The following is a 13797-nucleotide window of genomic DNA, read 5'->3' on the forward strand; positions in this document are numbered from 1 at the left end:
TAAAGGCTGTTCACAGTTTCTAAAGGCCTCCCACATTTTCTCAAGGACTTCTGCAGTTCCTTGACACATGAGCTCCCCCAGTGTGGCCAGTTATTTCACCAAGCCAGAAGGGAAGCCTCTAGAGTTAGTCTGCTAGCAAGACAGAGTCTTACATAATATAACCTAACCATGAGAATGACATCCTGCCACCTTTGCCACATTTTATTGGTTTGCAGCAAATCACTGATCCTGCCTGCCCTCACAGGGAGGGAGAGAATACAGGAAGATGTCTCCTGAACACCAGGAGACAAAGATAATAAGGGTTTCTCTCATGTCTGTCTACTACAGGAAGGTTCCCAGAAATAATCACACTATTTTCCCCCTGTATCCCATTAGCTAAAGCTGAGCCACATCTAGTTGGAAGATGCAGCCTTTTGTTTCCCCCAGATTGCCACGTGTCCTAGCCTTCTCCTTGTGGAAGAAGGAGTGAATTTTGGGAGACTACTAGCAGACTCTCTTCCAATCAGAGACCTTCCAATCAGAACTTCTACAGCAACCCAGTGAAATGAGGACCACGACAACATCTGGCATAGACTAGTAGGCAGTCAGATGACGTTCTCTGATTACGTCTACTAAATTTACAACAAGTTGTAGTTTATTAGAATAGAAATTAGATTCTGTTAAAGGAAGGAAAGTGTCTGAATAGAGAAACATGCTCAATTTACTAGCACCCCAAGATTTAGGTCTTAGGTAAATTAATTTGAGATAGTCTTACAGTTTTTATTCCTATAAACACGATCAACCAGATGACTGCATTTAAAAAAATAATTATCTGTATAACCTTTTGCAATTTCCATAGGACTTTCTCACATATTGTATTTTATTCTCAATTTTCTCAATGAGTGTCCATTCCTCTCATTTAGCAGGTGAAATTAAGTGACTGGCCCTAAGTTCAGTAACTGGCAAATGGCACAGGCCAAGCTAATGTGCAGGTCATATACTGCTACATAGATTCTGCTACACCATAATGTCAAGAAATCAATTTCACTGAAGAACAAAACTGAGAGATATTAAGCATTTGAATAAATGCTAGATGCTGGTTAAGCTCCAGAAATATGGAAATATCCAGATAATTGACAGATTCTTGTTTTGGCCTCTTTGCTGTGTTTGACATGGCCTCAACCAAAAGGACTGATGAAAAGAAGGAAAGAAGGAGAAGAAGAGAAGGAAGGCCAGACAGAGGGACAGTAGTTTTACTAAAGGCTCCTGTCCCACTGAAAGAGCTCTAACATTTGAATAAGTGACTGCAAAGAGAATTTGTTAAGTCGAGAAAATTATTAGTTACAAAGTGAATCCAGTCCTTCAGAAATGTGGTGGTTGCAAACACTGAGACCTTTCCAAAACAGGTTATTGCTAGGCTATTAAAATTAAACTCTTTCACATATACTCTCCACCCTTCACTTTCTAGTACCCTAGCCCCTCTATGGCCGTGCCTGTGGTTTTTGTTTTTTGTTTTGTTTTGTTTTTCCTGGAGAACTGAAGAAAGAAATTGGGTCAAGTGTCATGAATCATGAAAAATCAGTCCCATAGGTAAGTTACTCTGACTCTTTACACGCCCTCACTCCTCCCCAGACTAGGTCAGTTTGTTTGATATTCACTCTCATTACCCAGTATGTTTCACCGTGGACTCACAATAGTGAGTGATGATGGTAAGGTAATTAAATTAACTGTGAAATAATAGCTGTGTAATAATAATGTGAAAATCAGGAGGTCAGGGTCTAGCTCACTACTACAGTTCTGCAGCACATTATATACATGTACATAGACACCCCAGACATATCTGTTGACGGTCTAAGCATAACTAAGTCATTGGGAAAGCATCACAATATAATGAAATGAGCATGAGTTTTGGAATTAAATTTCTGCCTATCATCATTTTTTTTTCTTTTCTCTCCACTCCCCACCCTACACCCAATCTACTTCAAAGGTCACCCACCATCAGTGGATAGACTTTGGAACATGACTTAACACTTCCTAGGCCTGGTTTTCTACTTCTACACAATTATAATGATACTTTGTTGAGCTCTTACACAGATAACATGACACAACATATACAAAGCCCCAAGATGTAGCAAGTGCTTATCACGCTTTCTGTCTCATTGGCATCTCTGTTGCTATTATTGTGCAGAGGTTCTATTATTACTCTTTGTCAAAATGGCTAAGTTCTTAGGTAAAGGATTTGTAAAACAGACACAGAGGGATACATATATAAAATGACCAAGTCTGATGTGAAGGAATGATAACATATAGTTCATTATTTGTAAAGTAATATAAACTAAATTGATATGGTTTTCCTGGCTTTGTTTGGTTTAAATTCTATCCTGTACTGAAAAACAATAGTTTTCTATATTGAGTTACAGTTAAGATTCTTAAGAGCCAGAAAACTGTTGCTCCCAGAGCAGTGAAGCTTGAATGAAAAATATGTCTGTTACCACCCTAAGCCCTTTAACCAAGAAAAAAAAAAAAAACATTTTTTTGCATAAATACAAAGCTACTATGTTTTAAGTTCTAACTGTATAATTTATATATAAAACTACAGGCACAACTACTAACAGAATCTTTCAAAGATTAATTCTTATATATACTTTACATAAACAGCTTAAGAAAAAGAACATTTTAAGATTTGGATTCATTTGTCCAAGCAATACTTATTTATCTTTGCCCAGGGCTGCACTGTATCCTACAGAGGAAAAATAAAATGATCATGAACCCCAACAATTAAAATGAGACTTTGGAGAAAAATACTTTGCACTTAACCAGTAGGTTCCTGTAATTTCATTCATCCAAGTGTATGTGTTTGATTTCAAGTCTGATTCTAAGAAAACTGAAGAAGAGCACCTACTACCTTTTCTCTCAGAGTGCCAAAGATGCTGAGCAACACTTAAATTTAATGCTAGGTGAACAGAGTTTCCATTCTCATTTCTTCTACACTACTGAGGGCACTTGTTCATGTCTGAGGGAGAAAAACTGTATGCATAAATTTTCCCTTTATCAATTAAATTTTCATTTTTTATACTCACAGCTCTCTAATTCAAATGTTTGGTAGTGAAGTCAGTCAAAAAGCCTCAAGCCTAAGAATATTGGATTTGTCAATCCATGATGTACAGGGCATCTCGATTTTCTCTGCTATTTCTCTTTTCTCTAACAGCTTCTCATATCACTATTTCAAAGATACACTTTCAGAGGAACAAAACAAAATTAATTCATACAACTCTTATTCCTTGAATATTTATTATTTTCTTCAACCTCTTGAAATCCAAAGATCAGATATAATGGAGAAACATCATACTAAGATGGAAGGGAATATATTCTGAGTTCTTTATGAAGCCTGTTTTCACACAATTTGAGAGCAGAATCACCCACTTTAGTCTCATAATGAGTCTGTCTGGCACTACATGGCATGAGGCCAAACTATAAAATGATGTTTTAATGTTGCAAGCAAGTTCAAAGAAACACCTTAATGATGTTTGGTCCTGCCTGAATATTAAGAATAGCTTTGAAGACTCACAGAACATGTTGTACAATCTGATGATTACTTGTATTTTCCGAGTAAGATGGAACAGAACAACAGTTATTTCAACACTGTATGCTAAACCTATAGACATGAGTATGTTTACACTGCCAAACAGTCATCACCCTAGGCTTGTAATTAACTCTACAGACACTAGGACTAGCACATAAGAACATGACCTAGTTACACAAAGAGAAAAAAATTATTTTTTGAGGACAAAGCATTTGAAATTAAACAGAATTGATAAAAAATAATGAGTAAAGGTACTCTTTGTCTCAGGAATAAAAAACATTTAATGACAGGATAAAATAAAATGATTTCCTTTATCGGGGACAGTGTAAAACATTACGTACTAGCTTAAGAAAATAATTTCTTTCTCTTCCTTACGGTATTTTAAATGACCACTGTTGTGCAGACCCTGTACCTGGGGCAGTGGGAAACGCAAAATGAACCAGTGAGGGAGGCAGCCCTCAAGGAGGTAAGAGTGTAGTAGCCATTTGGCTGTTTCCAAATTTTGCTACCTCTTACTTAAAAAAATTTTTTTTACTTGATAATTTACTTAATTGATTGTATGGAGAACCAATTAAAATGCTGACTTTATTGTATATTTATTATGATTAACATAAAAACAGATACTGTTTTGAAAATCAAATAACTTATATAATAATAAATGTTCAGGGGCTCCTGGGTGGCTCAGTAGGTTAAGCACCTGACTCTTGATTTCCGCTCAGGTCATGATCTCAGGGTCCTGGGGTCAAATCCCACATCAGGCTCCGTGCTCAGCGGGGAGTCTGCTTGAGGACTCTCTCCCCCTGGCCCTCTGTACCCCCCCCCACTTGCACACACACTCTCTCTCTCTCTAAAATAAATAAATCTTTAATAATAATAATAATAATAATAATAATAATAATAATAATAACAATAAATGTTCATTCTTACAGACCATATAAAGACAGTCTGTGTTCTCAATAATGTTCTAAACCAGGGGGTCATAAAGTGTGGTATCAGGTAAGTAACATCTGCATCATCTATGAACTTGTTAAAAATGCAAATTGTCAGGCCCCACCTACCTGTACTAAACCAGGATGTCTGAGAATGGGGCCCAGCAATCTGTGAATTAGTCAGCCCTCCAGATGTGCACTGACGTTTGAGAACCACTGCTCTAACCTAGTCTGTGAAGCTTTAAATTGGTGTTCTATAAAATGAAATCTTCATACCACTAATTCAACCTTATATACTTTTCACAGGCAATGTTTGCAAGGAGACTTGGAAGCAGGGAAAATTGATCTTTCTGTGGCTTCCAAGAAGCCTGATCCCTGATTCCACTTTGCTTCCTCCTAACCAATCATTTTGCTGAGATTTTTGGTTTTGATCTATTTTCACTTTAACATCTCTTAAGACAATGAACTGGGGTACACTTCCTTGTGCTGAGTTAGCAGTTCCCATCTAGAAACATGTTTCCTTTGAAATCTTCACTCCATTACCTTCAGCTTAACAGTGTCACTAATTACTACAACTATAAATCCAAGCTGAATATTTTTCAAGAAAAGTAATACACTTACTAGCTATTTCAGGCCAGAAGTACTGATGTGTTCTTTATAAATACCTGCATTTTTAAAAACTTAATTAGAATAATATAATGCTTTAATTTAGACATTAAAAAATAGAAGACAACTCTGCAAACAGAAATGACCTTTCCCCAAATTGTTTTATAACCATCATCCTCCACATAGAAGCATTTAAGATGAAGGCCAAAGACCTATCAAAATATACAAACAACTTTTAGCCTATTAAAAACTGTTAAATCTCTACATCACTGTGATTCAAAGCCTTATTTCAGACTCACTAAATACAATAATTATTTCAATGTACAAAAGTGCATAGATTTGTTCTTTTTCTCTTCTTCTTAATGGTTTCTTTAGATATTTAATTTACAGACTCTTCCTTTTGCATTTGAAGCTGTGTGTCTGACAAAAATATTTTATATTGTCTCAAGGCTTCCCAGAGGTTGCCAGAAGCCTGAACTTCCATTTTTTGAGGTCCCCAATGTGTATATAAATAGTAATAATAGATAAAGCTAAAGGTGGCTAGAAAAACTGTGGTATATCCTTAAAGTATACACTAACACATCTGTCACATAAAAAATACTGTATCAGCTCATCTGGACATGATTTCACTGAGATGCTTCACAAACGTGAGGCCCTGAACCAGACTGTTTCCTTCAACTCGGCCTCATCCGCTGTCACAGGTTCTTGGTCGTCTGTAACTCGTGTTACTCTAAATTGGAATACCAATCTGGAGGGAAATTGTTCCCTGGCCTTAATGTTCCTGGGTTAGAGAAAGAAAATAGGAAGGAAAGGCTAGAGGGGGCAATGGCTGACAGAGCTATCTGTTCGTCCTCACCTATCTGCTGGGCAAGTAAAGAGAAAGGGATGATAGGCGGCCTATCCATCTGCTACTACACTGGCCTAAATTTCCCACGTGCACAGATGGGAATTTCTGAAATAGGGCTATGAGATTTAACTATCTCATAGGGAAAGATGGCATAACCCTAAAGTCTCTGTACTTTCACATGGGTGGCTGGAAGAAGCACTCACCCATGAAGGTAGCCGTTCTTACCAAAGCATCAGGAAACTCGGTTGTGCCGCTGTCACATCTAGCTGAAGAAAATGCCAAAATACAGTCATAAAAATACTAAGTATCTTATTCCATAAAAGAGGTTTTCTACCTTTTTTTGTTGTTTTTGTGTTTGTACAGGGAAGATAAAAGAAGAAAGAAGTGAATGCCATTTCTAAACTTAACTACAGATCTTGAAACATTCAGAAGGTATGGATTCATGAATCTTGTCTATTTCCTAAAATCTTGTAGAAGAGCATGGCCTCCTATTGCCACATAAGTACACTGAAGGGCAGGGAAGTTTCCTGCTTTTCTTTCCTTTTTAAAATATTACTGTACTCCCTGAGTCATGCCATAAGTGCTCAAATTTTTTTGATGATTGAAATGATGAATATATGATATGGATGACATATATGGATAACAGAGCAGGCTCTCTTGAAAGGAGTGTAAAAAAATAAATCCAGGTTCTTAAAATTCTCGAAAGGCACAAAGGGGGGGGGGGCAACTAAAATAAATAAATAAATAAGCCAATCTAGTACATGTCATTTGGCCAAAGGAATTTGCCATCTTGACATTTAGTAGGCTTCCAGAAGGAGTAATAGATTCAGACACTTCTGTAACCTCTCTATCATGTACAGCAAGAAGGATATACAACTTTCCCAGCTTTTTAAAATTCCAAACTAACTCTTTCAGGGCATTAGGATCTAATCTAAGGTCTTGCCCTACAATATCCAAATGCCCTCATAAAGTTAATAAACCGCCAAAATGTTTAATTCCTGTATCATTTATTTGGGTCTTTCAATTCCAGTTGACGAAAATTTCAACTCAAGATGCTTTAAAGCAAAATACTGATTCATATTTGAAAACTGAAAAACCAAGGTAAGATCTTGTTTCAGGCATAGCTGGTTTCAGAGCTCAAATATCCCCGGCTGGGTTTAGCTTTTCTCCAACTCTTACCTTGGTTTTTCAATTTTCCAAGGTGAGTATTAGCTCCATTCTCAAACTTCATATGCTGACACAAGAAGTTCCAAGCTCACACATCATTCTGCATAGTTCCATAGAAGAGAGTCCACTTCTTTAAGTGGGGGTGGGAGGGGGTGGGGGGGGGGTGGCCAAAAAGTCCTAAACCTGTGCCTTTTTGTCTCCGATTGGCCAGGCCTGGTCACATACTTTTCTGTAAACTAATCCCGGCTACCAGGAGGACACCACACCTCCGATGGTGAGACCTGAGTCTTGGGTCACCCAGTGAGTCAGAGTAGCTGCTGACCTGAAGGGCTAAAGGGCTAAAGTGTGGTTGGATCCTCCAAACTAAGGAGGCCTACTGCTTCCATAAACAGGTGTGAGTAGCTGGGACAAAGACCGCAGATAAACACTACAAGTTACCGTTAGAAGACCCCACCTCCCCCACTTATTAAACTCTCACATATGCTATGTTAGGGGATCAAAATAAGATTTTAAAAAATCATTCGATTGACGCTCCTAATGAAACTAAAGTTTTGAAGGAGTGCAACCTCACACCTCGTATCCAAAATGTCGCTTCAATTGTTGGTCTTCCACTTGTCTTCAGGAACTGGAACACATGGCCTTTCAGAAAGCTGGCAAACAGAGGCAACTCTGATTTACAACCTGGAAGCCGCCCGCCACATGCTGCCAGGTCGTGTCACCAGCAGGAGCAAGACCAGAGGGGACGATGCACCCACTTCCTAGGCGGCGCGACCAGTCTCATCCTTGCCGGCCTCCACCCTCCGCCAGCAGCGGCCGTCGGAACGCGCCGGCCGGGGCGGGACGCCTGGGGTCACCAAGCCGAACCGGGGACTGGCGGATCCTCAGGGCAGACCCCGGCGGCAGCCGGGCGGATGGAGGCGCCTCCAGCCCCCGGCTCCCGCCCCCGTCCCCACCCCTTCCCCCGGCGGGCGCGCGCGCGGGCCGGGAGCGGGGAAGCGGCGGGAGGGCGGCGGCGGCGGCGCGGTCGGGCGGGTCCCGGGGACGCGGTGCGCGTCGGAGCGAGCGCACGAGTCCCCGGCGCGCCCGCCGCGCTCGCCCCGCAGCCGCTGCCAGCCGGGCGCCGCCTGCGCTCCGGACCAGCCCGAGTCGCCCATCGGCGACGTCCGCGGGGTCCCCGGGCGGGCGAGGGAAGGGCCGACCGCCTCGCCCCCGCCCGATTCCTCGCACCGAGTCCCCTGCAAACGCCGCCCGGACCGCGGGGCTGCCCTGGGGAGTCGCTGAAGCCGAGGACCCCGGGAAGGAGGATCCCGCGGACGGCTGCAGCCCGAGGTAATCGCCCTGGATGACGGACGGGGCCGGTCCTCGCCCAGAAACCCGACCCTGGCGACTGGGAATGCGGACTCCAGAGGTGGCACTCTCGATCGAGACAAGTTTCTCGCGGTTTGAAGGGGTCCTGAAACCGTCACTAGTTATTATTTAATTAGCCTTTCCTCTTATGTTTTAAATAAGTTTATTTAGACAATGAAAAAAAATAGCCTCCTGGATGACTGTAGGTTTGTAGGTTTATAAATATAATCCCGAAAGTTTTGCATGGTATGGTTATTTGCTTATGCATATTTATTAACCTGTTAACTCTGCAGCTAGTCAGAAAATTGACATTTAAAATATTCTTTGAGGAGCATTACAAGTTCGCTGTTGCGTTCAGGCATCGTGTTATTTATCAGCTTAGTTAGCATCTGTCTTCCCGAAGTGGTACCAAAGCCTGTCCCTTGGCGACGGGTCTTGCATGTGACACTCTTGCCCTCTAGTGCCTCACCAGCTTGGTAGCAGTTTGATGGCTAATATTAATAAGATGTTACATAACACGAGGGGACTGGGCCAGAACTGGTATTGCTGCCACTTGTGAAGCCAAAAAGCCTGAGCGAATGGTAGTGGATGCTGCTGTTTCAGTTTCTTTTATATCTGTCGAAACTTTCTCAAGGATTTTCGGCGCTTTCAACTTTAATTCCAGGTAAGTGCATTTGTTTATTTACACTATCCATTAATAGCTCACTCATAAATGTAAGAAGGGCTATTAGGAACAGATAGCAACTTTGTTTTCAATTAATCTAAGAATTTCAGGATTGAACAAGTGCCTCACTTGATTCTTGTAGAAGAAATAGAGCATTTTAATTAAAGTAAGTGAGACACAGAAATATCAATCTGGGGTAATTTTAAAGCTTCTCTTAAATAAAACTAAAGAATTAAGGAGATGGTCCCTTATAATTGTTTAAGATCTCCATCAACAAGTTGTAATTATTCTGCAGCAGATTTGTTAAAACAGAATACATGTGTATTGCTTGATGGACTAGAAATTTGTAAGCAACGTTAAGAGATTTAAACTATCACTACCTGTCTATACAGTAATGATCCTCAACAAGTCTATTTCATGCAATTCATTTTACAAACATTATTTAAAATTACACAGTTAATAAAATTACATGCAACTGGAAAGAAATAATCAGCTTATGTATTGAACATAGAAGCTTTAAATTAAAAGAAAATACATGTATCTAAAAGAAAATACATTAAAAACATGTATTTAATATGCCCACTTTTTTTCCCTCAAAAGAACCAAGTGAGCATTGTTAAAAGGTTTACCTAGATCATCTTCCAACTAGTTCTTCTAATATCTGGAAACTATTTAAGCTTCAAACTCATTTAAAGTTGAAATTGAATTCATATTCTTTATAAACACATTGAAGTACAGCAACATATGTAATCTGGGAAGAGTTTTAAGGAAATCACTCCCAAGTAACAGCTGCATCTACATATTAGATTAAAATAGAAATCAAATATTCAGATACATGTGAAACTGATCTCCAACCCACTTTTTCTTTGTCCTTAGAAAATATCATAATATCAACTATTGAACAATGCTGTTCACCACAGAGCAGAATGATATGGAGTACAAACTCAAACATCTGATAGTTGGCTGAAGGGCATTTTTCCCTTTTTCTTCAACTATAGCTTCCTATTAATATTGTATTTGAGAAGGAGATTTCAAAAATAAATTTGAAGGAGACTCTTTTGAAAAGTAGTACCGAACATATCAAAAGGTTTGCCCTAACAGCAGCTCTTTCTTTCTTTCTCCAGTTAACACAGTATCTACCATCTCTCATATTCTTATTGTTTTTCTTTATGGTACTAATGGTAAAACAGAAGCCTTCTCTCTTTGTATAAGTAAATATTACTATTCAACTGGTCAAATGAGTTAATTTCTTCATAGTTTTTAGAATGAAAGATTCTCTTAGGTTACTGAAATGTTTTAGATAAAACAAAACTTTTACCTCTTTCTAGAGAGATCTGTTATAGTTTAGTTCAGTTGAATTATGGTATACCTTCTCTTTCAGTACATTTTCTTGAGGAAGGTATTATTTCTGAAGATCACAGCAAGTATTAGAGTAATTTGTGGTGTAACTGAAAGGTTTGTTGAAAAAAAAAAAATAGAGTAGAAGAAATAGCCAGGCATTTGAGGTTCATTTTTATGGACCATATAGAATATATATTCACACATATTCAATTCAATACAGAAGAAGTTATTATTAGCTAAAATCTAAATACTCAGGGGTCAACTTGCTGTTTCAGAATTTTAAAACCATAAAGAAATTTACAATTTATTCTTTCAATTCAGGGAATCTTGCATGACTTCCATGAAACCTGGTTGAATCTCAATTGTTCTTTAATGATTAGTGCCAACTTTTAAACTTAAATATCTATTTGTTGAGGTATAAAATATATTCAAAGAAAACTATATTTAAACATTTTGTGATTTGTATGCCCTATAAAAACAGAAATAGAATTGGTGATAAAAACACTATTCTCAACTAAATGAATGTCTTGGATTTACAATTGCTTAACAGTTTAGACAATAGGGAGAAACAGTGCAAGTTTGCTTTTCCTGAGGTGTGGCTATTGAAGATAAGCATTCACACTGACAGGCATGAACTCTAAACACCTGTCCAGTTTAGAAGATGCTGCCAGACCACAAAAGTAACAGCTTACATTATAATGATAATTAGTCTGAACAGTGCTCAAAATTGTTTTATAACTGAATTTTTTCTTAGAGTACCCAATAATTGGTTGTAGAAAACCAGTTGGGTTTTTTGTCTACTTGTTTGTTTTTGGCAAAAACTATATTCTTAGGTTCTGGGATGTCACAGTGATCTTCATGTTACTCTAAACAATCTTCATGAATTTTCTGTAAGTTGCATAACTAGAGAAAAATTCAGGCTTTTCTACAATTAATGTGTATAACAAATTATTTCACAAAAACTCCTACAAATTACTGAAGGCTATAACTCTTGATTACCGTTGCCAAACATGAGTTTAAAAAATCAAGCGTTGAAGTCCCACACTAAACATTTTAGCATCTCAATTTACATACACTTCATTTTTAATTATTTTCTTTGGTTACAATATTTGAGAATAACCTGCAGCTAGATATGAATTTAGGCCTGGTTCTGCCATGAGAGACATAATCCTGGACAACTCCCTTGTTAGCTCTGGGCCTTCATCCCTTACCTGGAAAATGACAGTCTCAGAGATCCTTTCCTATCTTCTTTGTTGTTCAACACTGTAGAAATTGTTCTGAAAGACAGGACAGATAGACATGAAAAAAAACTAAAGAATAATACAAAACTTGTTGATTAGTACTGTTGTCTAGGTATTTAGTAATAGATATGAAAATTTTTAAAATAACAGTTAACCTTCATGGAATGGTTACTTTGTCCAGGCACTGTTCTCAGCACTCATGTATTAATTTTTAGCTCACATAATCTTCAAAAAGATTATCTGAGGTAGATGTTCTAATTATTTCCATTTCACAAATGAGGAAATTGAGGCACTGAGAGGTTACTTATCCTTCTAAGATCATATACTTGCAAGTGGTAAAGATGGGATTCAGTTTGAGTCTGGTTCTAATGCATGTGCCCTGAACCACCATATTACATTTTCTCTCTATCGGTTTTCAAGTATTTGTGCTTGATATGCCTCTTGAAATAACAGAGGCAATTCATGTACCATTTCAGTCATTTCCACCACTTCTACCCTTATGTACTCCTACATATGAAATGATCATTTATTCATTCAAGAGATATTTACTCAGCACCTGTTACTGTGTCAGGCTTAAACCAGTGCCCAGGACCATTGCATGTGGTACCTTCCCTATGGAAGTATATACAGTCCAGTTTAGGTAGTTTCTTTCTTCTCCCATGATAGTCCAATTGGGTTGAGCATCACTTGTTCAAAAAGATGCCTAAGGTAACAGAGGAAGAATTTGTCTGACTTCTTTGTTGATTCATCCATAGGATAGAGAATAATAGAACAAGACCTCAGACTTCCTAGGGACTCCCTGTCATATTTCTTCATTGCTCCTCTCTGCTCTTTTTACATCATCCTCTCTGCCGATTGGCTACCTCTGCTTCTCTGGTTCATATAACCTGCCTAAACCATAGCCAAAAACTGATCTGTAACTTTACATCTTACGGTCTAGGCAACCAAGGAGAGATTAGTTTAATACTTTTGTTCCCATGACTCTGAAGAAGAAAAAAAAAAAACGACAGAGGTTCTATTAGCTCCTGAAAGCTGCATTGGCAGTATAGTCATAAGGCCCTGCTAGTAGGCATACACTGATGCATACATTGTAGCTCAATTTAAGGGGATTTGGGAGACATTTTCTCCTTTAAGTCATACAGGCAGAACGAACAGCAAGCAGTAATGGGGTAGTTTTCTTGTCTTGCTTCACTGGCTGGCATAACAGAGAGGTGTTAAAAAAAAAAAAGGATTGTTTCTTTGATAATTTCTAGATACGAAAAAGGAGGGAAAATTGCAACAGAAAGGCATTTTTCCATTTAATGTATCAAACAAAGCCAGTGCCCCCAAGTGCAGCTATTTGCCCATCCATCCCAAAGAAAAACCACAGTTTTACAGACTGAGCGTATTCTTGGTCGTACTCCATGCAAATCAGCATCTGACTTGTCTACCACAGCAGGGTTGAATTAACATGACACAATTTCACACATTTCTTCCCAGAGAAGAGCATGTTCTTTGTCAATTTTTAATACTACTAAATTCTAGCAAATTCATGTAATGTATTTGAAGCCTCCCAATGCATTTTTCAACACTATAAAATACAGTTAATTTTGTGAAAGGGGAATGTTGTGAAGATCTTTTAAATATCTTTCATTTATGTTAGAACCTGAAGTTCTTTAGTTATTAATACTCATTTTCCAGATGGCAATCTTTTTTTCAACATTTCTTGTGCTGCCAACTTCAACGTGATTCTATTGCATTTAGAAATTGATTTTTACTTTGGGATGATGGTGGGTGTTAGTGGAAAGAAAAGATAGGTTACAGTGACAAGGAGGTGCTTCCCCTTGCAGATATCACAATACTTTGCAAAATGTATGTTTGTATATATTCAGTTCTTCTCTATGTATACAGAATGGCTTATGACTCCAAAATATAATTTCTCCCTCTGCCTTTTGTTAATGGTATATAATTAAATAACGGCTAATGCTTCCTTGGTGGAAAACAGATGTTTTCCTTTTTAAAAACACATGCATTACAAAGCAATTCTAGTCATGCCAAATTCTGAAAAATATCAGAATGGGAAAAATAGGTATTTGAGTAAGATTCAATGAAAG

At 38.4% G+C, this 13797-nt stretch overlaps 1 protein-coding gene and 1 long non-coding RNA gene across 8 annotated transcripts in view; one reads left to right on the top strand and one right to left on the bottom strand.

Moving 5' to 3' along the window:
- Positions 1-13797, bottom strand: part of LOC123793334 (uncharacterized) — a 500602-nt gene that overhangs the window by 292373 nt on the left and 194432 nt on the right. For all 4 annotated transcript variants that reach the window (XR_015726465.1, XR_015726466.1, XR_006779913.2 and 1 more), the window contains one exon: positions 11675-11740. This is a non-coding gene — a long non-coding RNA (uncharacterized LOC123793334). The remainder of the gene's footprint in view (positions 1-11674; positions 11741-13797) is intronic.
- LOC123793328 (bifunctional heparan sulfate N-deacetylase/N-sulfotransferase 3) overlaps positions 8138-13797 on the top strand; it is a 174774-nt gene continuing 169114 nt past the window's right edge. For 2 of the 4 annotated variants that reach the window (XM_045799080.2, XM_045799082.2), the window contains exon 1: positions 8138-8440. The gene's annotated coding sequence lies outside the window, so the exon portion shown is untranslated. Of the gene's footprint in view, positions 9123-13797 lie in introns of all 4 variants that reach the window. The other 2 variants (XM_045799081.2, XM_045799083.2) reach the window with 2 other exon arrangements.

The sequence above is a fragment of the Ursus americanus genome, chromosome 13, assembly GCF_024610735.1.
Source record: "Ursus americanus isolate L20-20 chromosome 13, mUrsAme1.1.p, whole genome shotgun sequence".
Taxonomy (NCBI): domain Eukaryota; kingdom Metazoa; phylum Chordata; class Mammalia; order Carnivora; family Ursidae; genus Ursus; species Ursus americanus.